This window comes from Fistularia commersonii, chromosome 6 (assembly GCF_037954325.1).
Source record: "Fistularia commersonii isolate RoL2024-O1a breed Wild chromosome 6, RoL_Fcom_v1.0, whole genome shotgun sequence".
Classification (NCBI taxonomy): domain Eukaryota; kingdom Metazoa; phylum Chordata; class Actinopteri; order Syngnathiformes; family Fistulariidae; genus Fistularia; species Fistularia commersonii.
In genome coordinates, this window is record NC_141289.1 from 2,444,216 (window position 1) to 2,457,500 (window position 13,285).

General features: G+C 39.3%; 1 long non-coding RNA gene across 1 annotated transcript; it reads left to right on the forward strand.

The window, feature by feature from the left end:
* Nucleotides 1–2,397: 2,397 nt before the first annotated feature.
* Nucleotides 2,398–6,090, forward strand: LOC147233170 (uncharacterized). Its single transcript, XR_015106216.1, has 4 exons — nucleotides 2,398–2,524; nucleotides 3,197–3,255; nucleotides 4,776–5,124; nucleotides 5,755–6,090. It is a non-coding gene; the product is annotated as an uncharacterized LOC147233170 (long non-coding RNA).
* The last annotated feature ends 7,195 nt before the right edge of the window (nucleotides 6,091–13,285 follow it).

Sequence of the window (13,285 nt, forward strand, 5' to 3'; positions counted from 1 at the left end):
AATAAATTAACTTATCATTTTTTGTATATGGTAAAAATAATAATAATGATAAATGATCATCTTCATTTCCTATTTATTTTCATATAAAAATGATAAAAATGTCATTTATTTTTGGGCTCGGCCCACATTTATTTCAACCCAAAAAGAAGCTTTTTATTTTGAAAATCCATTTCAATCCATTGGTTTTTGTCTATTTTCTAATTTTTTTTATATGTATTTACTTGGATTTTAAAGTTCCCCCTATATACCCTATAAAAATGGCAGCGGCGGCGGTGATTTCCTGTATTTCGGCGCCGCCGGTGGCAGGTCACTGAAATCCGCAAGCTCATTGGACGATCCCGTCCCGTCGTAGCTCCGCCCCCGGCGGCGATAACTCCGCCCCCCTGCTGGGACCCCCCGCCATCTGCACGGCGACAGGTGAGAAACACATTGACGGACGGCGCCATGGGTGTTTGTTTTCACGCCGGAAGCGTGCGTGCGCTCACGTGAACAACGCCGCCTGAGAAAACAAACACACACACACACACACACACACACACACACACACACACGCCTGTTAAAACACTGCCGGGGTCGCCGGGAGGGGCCTACGCTCCTTCTGCCATCTTGAATCGACACACACAGATGGTTACGCCGCTCCGTCAGTCGCCTCCACACACACACACACACACACACACATGCACACACACTCGCCGTGCAATTGGAAATGGGCGCCAAAAATGGTCGTAACCAAGGTTACGACGCCGCGATCGGGACTTTCTGATCGCTTCGGTCAGGAAGATGTCGGGATAAAATGAAAAATAAAAGGAAATAGAAATAAATGTGCAAATTAGCGTTCATAGAAAAAATAAAATCATTTATTTAAAACTAAAATAATTATATACATAAGGATACGCACACATAATATCTTACAAATATATATTATATGAATGGAATACAAAATATGATATATTTGTTACAACTATATAACATATAATATAATTATGTATATATGAAAACACACACACACTCTTTATTTTCTTATTCAAGCTTATGGAAAGCTTTTCTTTTCACACACACACACACACACACACACACACACACACACAAGCACTGCCAACACACAACTTTCTAAAGCCTTGCATGTGTGAAAGGGTGTGTGAGTGTGTGTGTAAAGATTTTTGGGAATTTTTTTTTGAAGTTATAAAATCACAAGATATCTCACCTATTGATTTATTGATTCATTTATTTATTCATCTATTTATTCATTTATTCAAGTTTATTTCTTATGTTACAAATTAAACATGAACATTAAATTTTTGCAAAACAATCAGTTTGGTTTTCCATCTAAAATAAAAAATAAAACAGATACAGAAAAAGAAAATAAATAGATGTAAGATTTGTGATTTAAATGAATCATATTTTGTTTTTTTTTTAAATTATTTATAAAATTCGAAAAAATATTTTTTCATATTTCACATGAGTTTTGTTAATTTTATCGTGATTATTCTTATTGTAGGATTGACCTAAATTTCTGTCTTCCGGGATTAAATCTGAACGTCCTGTTTGCACAGCAACCGCATGCAAGCCGCATTTGTGTGTGTGTGTGCGTGCATGTGTGTGTGTGTGCGTGTGTGTGTGTGTGTGCGCGCGCGTGTGTGTGTGCACAGTGACACCTTAACAAACGATTATAAAACTTCCCTATAAAGGTAAGATTCAAAAAAACCACCTGCTGCGGCAGAAGGGGGAATCACACACACACACACACACACACACACACACACACACACACACACACACACACACACACACACACACACACACACACACACACAGATATAAATAGCGGCACTAACAGTTGAGTCAATAACTCTGTGCATCATCTGAGAGGAATGAAGGAAGAGGTCACGACCTCACTTTAGGATCCTTCAAAGGACCCTTTGAAGGCAACACACACACACACACACACACACACACACACACACACTGATACTCAGGGAAATTCTTTGCTTTGTAGCGACTTGTCGAACCTGCCTGGAGCTAATGTTGTTTACGCCGATCAATAAAAACAAAACATTGATTGTCAGGGGGCGGGGCTTAAATTCCAGGGGGCGGGGCTTAACTAATGCGCATTTATGTCTAATTATATAATAAATTGCTTCATTTTTTGATTCTCCCCAACAATCTAAATAAATCTAATTTATTTTACAAAAAAAAAAAAAAAATTGTCTTTTTTTTCTCAAAAAAAGAAAAAACAAAAAAAACAACCAAAAAAAAAAAAAAAACAACAGAAAATCCAAATCACAAAAACAAAAGTTTTCCTTCTGTGCAACAGGAGGGGGGGGGGGGGAGGTTCTGTGTGAGTCACTAACACTTAAAGATAATGAACATGTGCGCACACACACACACACACACACACACACACACACACACACACACACACACACACACCGCCTGAGGGGAAAAACATCGGCATCTTGTTAACTGGCACGGAGGCAGACAGGAGCTCGGCTGTCATCGCAGGCTGCTTTTATCTGTCGTCAAGGTTTGTGTGTGTGTGTGTGTGTGTGTGTGTGTGTGTGTGTGTGTGACTACCGTGGTGATTACAAAGGGAATAACCCCCGGTGGCGGCCATGCAGGGTGGTAAAGAGTGTGAAATCTTGATTTTAGTTTGAGACGTCTCCTTTCCTGGCTTCCTTTCCTTGAACACACACTTCCGTCACGCGCTCGTCGCTTCACGTCGTATAATTCAGGAATTATCCAGAACCTTTGTTTTTTATTCTGCTTCTTCCAGTTAGCCTTGGTTCAACCGAGGGGGCGGGGCTAACCGTTTGAGTGGCGGCTGGTCCGGCCAATCAAAATAGACGCCGAACAGGAAGCGCTTTTGTTTTTGTTTTGTTTTCCAAGTGGATGAAATCTTAAGTTTTCTACGTGTTCCTGCTTGAGGTTCTCCAAGTTCACCTGATGCCTCAATGCGTGGGTTGAATGTCAACAGTTTAGCGTAACGTAGCATAGCATAGCATAGCATAGCTGCCCCTTTATTCCCCTATCGGCCTTCATTATCTACAAAACCCTGGCTCTTTGGAGAGCTTCAGTGGGCGGAGCTACTTGGACTGTGTCCCCCATTCGAGGCCATTCGACCATGAGCTAATGATGCTAATAAAGCTAATGAAGCTAATAAAGCTAATAAAGCTAATTTTCATGCGTTCGTTTGCAGGTTTTTCATGGATCTTCCTGGTGATTTTCAGAGCGACTTTCTAGCTAGCAACACATCGAGTGAGTTCAATTACTATGTAATTACAAAGTAATTACTATATAATTACTATGTAATTATGTAATTATTTGTTATTTTGCAGACAGTGGGGTGTAAGGATGGAGGGATGTGAGGACAGGAGGACAAAAAAAACAAAAACAAACACCCCGTTGCTACGGCGACTCGTCTCCGACGTCTCTTTCCTTTTTTCTTTCTTTCCTTTCCTTCTTTCCTTTCCTTTCCTTTCCTTTCCTTCTTTTTTTCTTTCCTTTTTTCTTCCCTTCCTTTCCTTCTTTCCTTTCCTTTCATTTCCTTTCCTTTCCTTCTTTCTTTCTTTCCTTCTTTTCCTTTTCTTTCTTTTCTTTTCTTTTCTCCCAATTTATCTCTTTTCTTTCCCTTTCTTTACTTCAGGTTCCTTTTCCTGTCTTTTTCTTTCTCTTCCTCCCTCCTCCCTCCATCCACCGGAAGCCTGGGCGCACACACACACACACACACACACACACACACACACACACACACACACACACACACTCCCAGATCCTGAGGACTGATACTCCTGTTACATTCACACAACAGTGTTTACTGTACAAGCATTGCGCAATCAGTCGTCTCCCTGCCTACACACACACATACACACACACACACACACACACACACACACACACACACGTGCACAGAGATTCTCATCAACACACTTCCTGAACAACAAAAGTTGCTCAACTTTTGCTCAAATCCCAGTTACACCTTTCTTGGAAGGATGGAAGGGAATAGGTCCCTTATGTGTGTGTGTGTGTGTGTGTGTGTGTGTGTGTGTGTGTGTGTGTGTGTGTGTGTGTATGTGCATGTGTGTGTGGCAGGGCAGAACCAGACAGACCAACAGGTTGAGCCAGTATTTTTAAGCTAAATGGTGGGAGGAGTTGTAAATAAAATAAAATAAAAGAAAAGAAAAAGAAATAAAATAAAATAAAATAAAAATAAGAAAATTAAATTAAATACATTCAACAACAAATAATTTCATACCTAATTACAATTTGTATGGGGTGTCAAATGAAATATTTTTGGAAAAATTAAAATAAAATAAAATAAATCAATAAATAAAATAAAATACATCCAGCAACAAATAATCCCATACCTATTCTAATTTGTGTGTGTGTGTGTGTGTGTGTGTGGAGGGGGGGGGGGGGGGGGGGGGGGGGTAAAAATATTTTTGAAAAAATAAAACAAAATAAAATTAAGTAAATCAATAAAAAATTAAATTAAATTAAATTAAATTAAATTAAATTGCATACATGAAACAACAAATACTTCCATGCCTCTTATAATGTGTGTGGATATTTCTTATAGATGTGTTGATAAAATAAAACAAAATAATATTTTTTGGAAAAATAAAATAAAATAAAATAAAATAAAATAAAATAAAATAAAATAAAATAAAATAAAATAAAATTTGGTGACACTGGAATTGTCTTTTAAACGTTTTCATCTTTTCCTTGCAGCAAATGAACCCCCTCCTTCTAACCCTATTCTGTGTGTCCTCTTCTAGCACATCAACTACCTTCCTATCTTCTCACTCCGTCCAGAAACCTTCTTTTTGGTCTTCCCCAAGACCTCCAGCATCCATCTACCAATATCTCCACTATCCCTCCTCTGTCCATGACCCAACCATCTCAGTCTGGCTTTATGTCCAAAACATCTAACAAGTGCCAACTCTCTCATGGACTCATTCCTGATCCTCTCCATCTTTGTCACTTCCCAAAAAAAACCTCCACATCTTCACATCTTCTCCGTCCTCTCCCCTGCTCCGGACTGTTGACCGAAATCCTCCACCTTCTTCATCTCCACTCCCTGTTGGATCCCGTCTTGCCGCGAACCTTCATTCCTCCCCTCTCCAGGTCATACCTCCACCTCTCTAGATGTTCCTCCACCTGCTCCCTGCTCTCGCTGTAGGTCATCTGCAAACATCGTGGTCCATGGAGAGCCTTTCCATCACCACTGCAAACTAGAAGTTACTCAGAGTTGCGCCCTGTTGTAGTCGCACCTCCTCTGTGAACTTGTGTCACTAAAGGCATACATGTCCTGCACCCGTCTAACATACACCCCTCCAGATCCAGACTCCCTCATCCAATACCATAGTTCCTCTCTTGGAGCCCCATTGTATGCTTTTCACGACTACAGTATATCTCAGTCTCACATTTTTAAACAGTAGTTAAAGTAGACTAATTAGATTAATTAGATTAATTAGAATTAGAAAATTAATACATTTGCAAATAAATAAATAAAATAAAATAAAATAAAATAAAGTGAAATAAAATAGAAATATATCTGTGGAAGAAAAAAAAAATGAAATTAAATGTGAGAATTAATTAATTGATAATCAGCAAATAATAAATAAATAAATGTTAATAAAATATTTTGGTGATTCATTGTGGCAGGGATTTTGAGATTATATTCTGGATACTTGCATTACTGCTCTTCTATTATACTGCATTCTGGACTCTTACTGAATATTTGTGCTTTTGCAGGAAGAAGTGTGAACCGTTTAACCCCTGGACGCCCCGGGATGCTAATCATGGATGCTAAAGAGACGGACGGATGGAGATGCAAATGCAATGGGGAGGAGGGGGAGTGTAATTGGAGATAAATGGATGAAATGAATAAATAAACCGTGAGAGAGAGACATAATAAACCCCCAGATTACTGATTAAACTACTTATGGAAAACCGTTTCCCCGCCATTAACGAAACCGACGCCGCGTGCGAAATCGATCTCCCTTATGAGCTTCCCTTTTCTTCTTTTTTTTCTTTTTTAATTTATGTTTTTATTGCCTTCGTCGTTACGGCGTCGCTAACGTCTTTATTTTAGATAAATAAGAATTAAACCAAATAAAGGTGCTAGCTTGAGTTTCAATAGAATGATAACAGTGTTGTTTTTTTATTATTTAAAAAAACAATAAAAAAACAAAACTGATAGATAGATAAATGAATAATTATAATTATTATTATTATAACAATAATAATAATCATAATAAATTCCTGTCATTTCATTTTTTTTTTTTTTGTCACCAAAATGTATTTTTAAAGACAACCAAGGTTCGATGACGGGTATGTTACCATGGCAACCGCAAATCAAACACGGGCGGTTACGCAACGACCCAACGGGATGCGACACGAGTAAACGGGTTGGAATAACAATGGCGCAGTTTTGTAATAACCGATCACGTTGTTGTTATTACTGTGTTATTACACATTACAAAACGTGTTATTACATAGTTATTTGCCAATCGATACCGGTGTCACTCAGCGGCATTTCGGCGCTTTTTCGTTTAACGCAAGTTGTGTTTCGGAGTGATAAACACACGCGCACACACACACACACACACACACACACACACACACACACAAACACACACACACACAGGTTTACCAGGTTGAATGCTATCAGAGCCTCTGTGCTTTATTCGTTTCCTGTATGAGGTGACAGGGAAGAGGAAATGGTGTGTGTGTGTGTGTGTGTGTGTGTGTGTGTGTGTGTGTGTGTGTGTGTGCGTGTGTGTGTGTGCTCAGTGTTGACAGGATTCATCCACTGACGGTGACATCAAGACCAACATGTCAGTCAATAAGTGGATGATCCCTTATCTCCTAGTCTACAGGACACACACACACACACACACACACACACACACACACACACACACACACACACACACACACACACACACCTCCTCAGGGTGACCTCACATCATTGGTGAAATGGAAGAATCTCACCAGACGAGTACTAGTAGTATAAGTATTTCTACAATTAGCATTAGTATAAATACATAAGCATGCAAAAAATGTGTGTATATATTAATACACACTTAAATACAGAATTAGATTTATAAGTAAAATAAACAAACTAAGATCTAGATTTAGAATGATAAATATATGAACTTTTATTTGTATTTAAATTTATATTCATTTTTATTTTTTATGTTCATACACAATGAGACATCCGTGCTGATATTCAATTATAATTTTTAATTGCATTACATTTATATTTTATCAATCAATTTACATATTAATCTATTTATAAATAACTATTTATTATGATGACTGTTACAATAATTATTACATTAATGATTTATCTGTTTATTTAGCTTTTAAAAAAAATCCATGTATTCATTTCAAGCTACTTTATTTACGCTTTTAATGTTTAAGTCAAGCTTTAGGGACCTGGGTTAGAAAAAGTTGTTCATAAATGACTAAAAATAGATAATGAATATCAAAAAATAAAAATAAAAATCACTAATATGAAGTAATATTCATGTAATTAATTATGAAAAAGGCAAATAAATGAAAAAAAATAAAGAAAATAAAAAAAATAAAATAAAAAAAAGAAGTGACCCTTCTAGCAGATAGCATGTGCTAGGCTAAAACGAACGACTCCATCACTGTAACAACAAGAAGGCTATTAGCCCCCGGGGGCTAATTGTAGCCGGATTAGCATCTCGTCACGTGGCGGTGATCTGACACCTGCACGGGGCGGTGGCGGCGGTGGCGGCGGCGGCGGTGGCGGCATTTCCAGCCCGGACCGGTCGGAAACCGCGGCGTTTGCAGACGCTCCCGTGGAAAAGTATTTAGCGTCAAATCACCGTCTGCGGTAAACAAAGGAGGAGCGCTGGAATCTGATACAGACACGTTGCCGCGGGTGACGGGGGGGTCGGGCGGAGGTCGCCCGGGAAGCTCCATTCTGATTGGTCGCGGATCTGGAGTCGCTGATTTTGACGGTTTTCATCAGGCATCTGAAGGCAACACTTCAACCGAGCTTCTGCTAAGTAGCTTGTCGTTGTTATCATTTGTTATAACATGCTAGCAGCGCTGATGTTTTAGCATCTAGCATTTAGCAGGCATATGCTACACAACAACTCCAGTCGGCAGCGACAACGGTACACAACACCGACTGTACACAACAACAACAACAATGCTAGACTCTACACAACAACAACAACAACAATAACAATGTTAGGCAACACAAACTACACGCAATGCTGAGTCTACACAACAACAACAACGCTAGGCAACACAAACTACACAAAACAGCAACTCTACACAACAACAACAATGCAAAGCAACACAAACTGCACACAATGCCGACTCTACACAACAACAATGCTACGCAACGCAAACTACACACAACACTGACTCCACACAACAACAACAATGCTAGGAAACACAAACTGCTCACAACACCGACTCTACACAACACTACCAGTACACAATGCGACAATACACAACAGCAATTGTGCACAACAACACAAGAACACAGCATCACCTGAACACAACCAAACAATACACAACACCGACTGTACACAACAACAATGCTAGACTCTGAACAACAACAACAACAACAATAACAACAAGGCTAGGCAACACAAAATACACACAACAGCGACTCTACACAATAACAACGCTACGCAACACAAATTGCGCACAACGCTGACTGTACACAACAACAACAACAACAACAACACTGGGCAACACAAACTACACAAAACAGCAACTTAACACAACAACAACAACAACAACAACAGCAATGCTAGGCAACACAAACTACACACAACAGCGAATCTACACAAAACTACCAGTACACAACGTGACAATACACAACAGCAATTGTGCACAGCGACACAGGAACACAACCAAACAATACACAACACTGACTGCACACGACAACCAGGACACACAATCACCTCTACACAACACCAACGGTACACAACAGGACAACACTGACACTACACAACTGGGACACAAAATCCCCTCTACACAACAACAACAACAACAACAAGCGTACACAGCAGTGCATGCACGTTACACAACTCTACCTGTACACAATGTGACAACGCACAACAGCGCCCCCTGCTGGCAGCCGCCGGTAGCAGCGGAGCCGGATGGGTTCCTCCCCGTCCTCCGGGTGTCGCGTCGACGCCGGGGAAATAAATCCGATACCGATCTTAATTTTTTTTTTCCGACAAGACGTCGGCCATCGGAGCGTGCGGGTACCAAGATACCTTCCTCCAACCCCTCGCCGCCGCCGCCGCCGCTCGCCGATAATTGAAAACGCGGCGATGTGAAAGGCGCGCCGAGGGCCGAGGCTCCGGAGACGCTCCGGGAAGGAAGAGGAAGAAAAAAAAAGACGATATTATTCGTCCGCCTTGAAGCGGCGAATCTTTTTTTTTTCTCATTTCCCGCCGCCGCCGCCGCCGCCGCCGCCGCCATCGAAGCATCTTCTTCCTGTTTCCGTCCTCCCGGAATGCACGATTTCTCTTTTTTTTTTTTCTACGTTTCCATGGCAACCAACACCCCGGTGGAAGCTTCGTGGACGCGGGGTCAAAGTGTGACGGGGTCAGAGGTCATCGGGACCATGTGGTCGCCGTGGTAACCAAACAGGAAGTCGACGCCGCGGATGCAGGGAAGTAGATGCGCCCCGGTAACCGAGACGGCGACGAATATGGAGCGCAACCCAACACACACACACACACACACACACACACACACATTTATTGTATTGCCTTTATCTAGGAGGTTCGGGTCTTCGCACCTCGCCGGCGGGAACTCAATTAATCTGATAAAGTTAATCCGCCGCTCCGTGACGACGGACGAGCGCCTCCGTCTTCCTCCGTCCTCCTCCTCCTCTTCTTCTTCCTCTTCCTCCTCCCCCTTTTTTTTTTTTTCTTTTTTTTTTTTCCCCTTTTATTTTCTATTAAACTCACATTAAAAGCGGCGGATACAAAGGAGCCGGGAGGCGGCGGACGTAATTAAAAATCCCGAACGGCTGATTGTGCTGCCGCTGGCGGGAGCTTCTATCTTCGGCTTCGTGTGTTTGACGTGATAAAAATAAATAAAATTTACCGGCAAAATCAGACGTTTGAGTGAATTTTCCGTGATATTATGTTACGAGATAAAATTCCAGACTATAAGCCGCGGCTACTCATTTTAAATAAAATTAATTGTACGTAAATAATCCATGTGTCCCTGGTGAAAGATGAGATATTAACGCAGCGAGATCTTACAGGAAAGAGTTTTTTGAAAACTTTTAATTTAATAAATGACGGTAACGTCTAAAGCTATCGTCACATAATGCAAATGATTTTTTTTTCCCAGAACTTACATGCAGCAGCTTTATTTCCTTCTTTGACAGCACGACTGATCAAATGCATTTCTGGACGTCTTATTACTTATTCAATTATTAAAATTTGATTTGATTAAATTTTATTTAATTTCCTTTTAGATTATTTATGGGGAGTGAATTTTTTATCATTTATATATATATGTATATATATATATTTATTTTTAAATATGTATGTACATATATATATATTGTTTTTTCATATATTTTTATTTATATTTTTACTATATATATATATGTACTATTTTTTACATATGTAATTAATCCCTCCTTTTGTTTTTAATTTTTTTTCCTCTCCCCTGATATTCCTGTTACTATTTCCTTCTTTCTTATCCATTATCACCTTATCTAATTATATGTGGTCCATGTACCAGTCATATTGATTTTTAGAAAAGACTAAATAAAAGTTGAGTTAAAAAAATAAAATAAAATAAATAATGATAAAATAGAAACAAAATAAATAAAAAATAAATAAATTAGCCACATATAAATCTAAATATATGTGGTCCATGTACCAGTCATATTGATTTTGAGAAAAGACTCAATAAAAGTTGAGTTAAAAAAATAAAATAAATAATAATAAAATAGAAATAAAATAAATAGAAAAAAAAAAAAATTTAGCCACATATAAATATAATGATATGTGGTCCATGTACCAGTCATATTGATTTTGAGGAAAAACTATATGAAAGTTGCGTTAAAAAAATTAAATTAAATAAATAATAATAAAATAAAAATAAAAATAAAAATAAAATAAACTAAAAAAATAAAGAAATTAGTCACATCGCTGTAAAAAGCCGCAGATGTCAAAGCACTTGCAAAAAGAAGCGGCTTATATGCCGGAATTTATGGTATATACAATGATATGCAAAGATCGTGCCGTAGGTCAAAGGTCAAACGCATGGGGTTGGATGGAGGATGATGATGTTTCCTCGTGATGCGTTCAAGGCCTCCAGTAAATCCCAGTGATGCTTCTACGCTGGTGAGCGTAGGAACGTACCATTTCTGCACAGATATAACAAAAGAGCGGGATTTCGTTTCGCCGTCCTTTAGCTCGGGGGAAGAGCGACGACGGCAAAACACCGCGAAAAGCGGCGAAAGATCGGATTTAGCGACGCGATTGTCGGATTTCCGTCAGCTGTCGGAGAAGGAGACGGCGGCGGCGCTCGATTACGGCGTGGAAAATCACCTGTAACACGGTGAATTAGTGTGTAATTACACTTAATTAACTTGTATAATTCCCACCTCCATTACATCTCACACACACACACACACATCTCATCAAATGTACGCTAACGGATTAGCGTATCCGGACCATCTGTTCACCATGGTAACCTGGATTATCCTTAAATGTAAAACAAATGAGTCTTCAAGGCATTAAATAAAATGAAGTTATTTATTTTAAGTTTTTTTTCCAGAAAACGGTAAACCCGACAAGTTGCCGTTCATCTGTTGAAACACGCATGCAAACAAACACACACGTGCGCAAATCACGTAAAAAAAACAGCGTGGCGACGATTAAATTCCAAACTTCCCGTCAATTCAGACACGTATTTTCTGGATAAAGCTTGTTTTTCACTCATTCATCCATTCAAATTAATTTTTTTTTTTTTTCATTCGACCTTTCGGATCTTATTTTGAAAATGTTAGCTACCACAAGCTAGCCCTGGAAAAAAAAAAAAAAAAAAAAAAAAAAGCGGGAAACAAAGGTCGCCGGAGGAAATTTGCAAACAAGATTGCGGAAGTATTTAAAAGAAAAATATCACGATTCCCATCTAAGTGACGAGTTCATCGTAACAGGCGACATGCTAGCGCCGCGCTCGCGATGCATTACTTGCTAGCTACGGCTAGCGAATGACGCAACAGTATAAAATGATTGAACTTATAGTGTAATCATTGTAATCAGATTAAATACTGTTAACTGAAAAAAGTTCTTATTATTTGACCCCCCCCCCCCCACTCACTCATTCACCTGTCAATCAAAGAGTCCTCGCTTTGGGACCGTTCACCCCGTCATTCACACATCGTATCGGGACGTCCGACCGTTCACCCTCTCATTCACATCTTCGCTCTCCGATGGAGACGCAGCGTTCGGACGGACGGAGACGAGATGCCGACTCTTGATTATACCCTCCGTCGAGCTCCCGAACGTCGACCGACACGGTATAATTTCTGGAAACCAAGGGTGAAATGTCACGTCGCGAAACTGTAATAACCTGTAATTAACACATTCCTCGCCTCCAATCGGTATCATTTAAGCGGATTCCACTTCCTGGCGCTGACAAGTAGACTGGAACCAGGGCTAACCCATAGCCGATTGGTGGAAGTGATAAGCCCCGCCCACTAACAGATGCCTAAGAACCCCGTTAGCCGTTAGCTAACTGTTAGCTTATTCCAGCCAAAACGTTGATGTTCCTCGCTGGCCAGAAGAACATCTATTTATTCTATTTTTCTCTATATTTGCATATTTTGTCTATATTAGGTGTAAGAGTGAATGGTTGTATGTATCATGAAGTAAATATTTGCGTGTTATTATGTTACGTGTGAACGAGAGGGTGAATTTTAGACGTTACGATTTTATATATGAATGAAAGGGTGAATTTTAAATGATACTATATTATATGTGAATGAAAGGGTGAATTTTATATGTCATTACTTTTTATGTGAATGAAAGGGTGAATCTTAAATGTTACTATATTATAAGTGAATAAGGGTTAATTCTAGATGTTACTATATCATATATGAATGAAAGGCTGAATTTTAAATTCTACTATATTACATTTGAATTAATGGGTGAATTTTAGATGTTACTATTTATATATATGTGAGAGGGTGAATTTTAAATGTTACTATATTATATATGAATGAACGGTTGAATTTTAGATATTA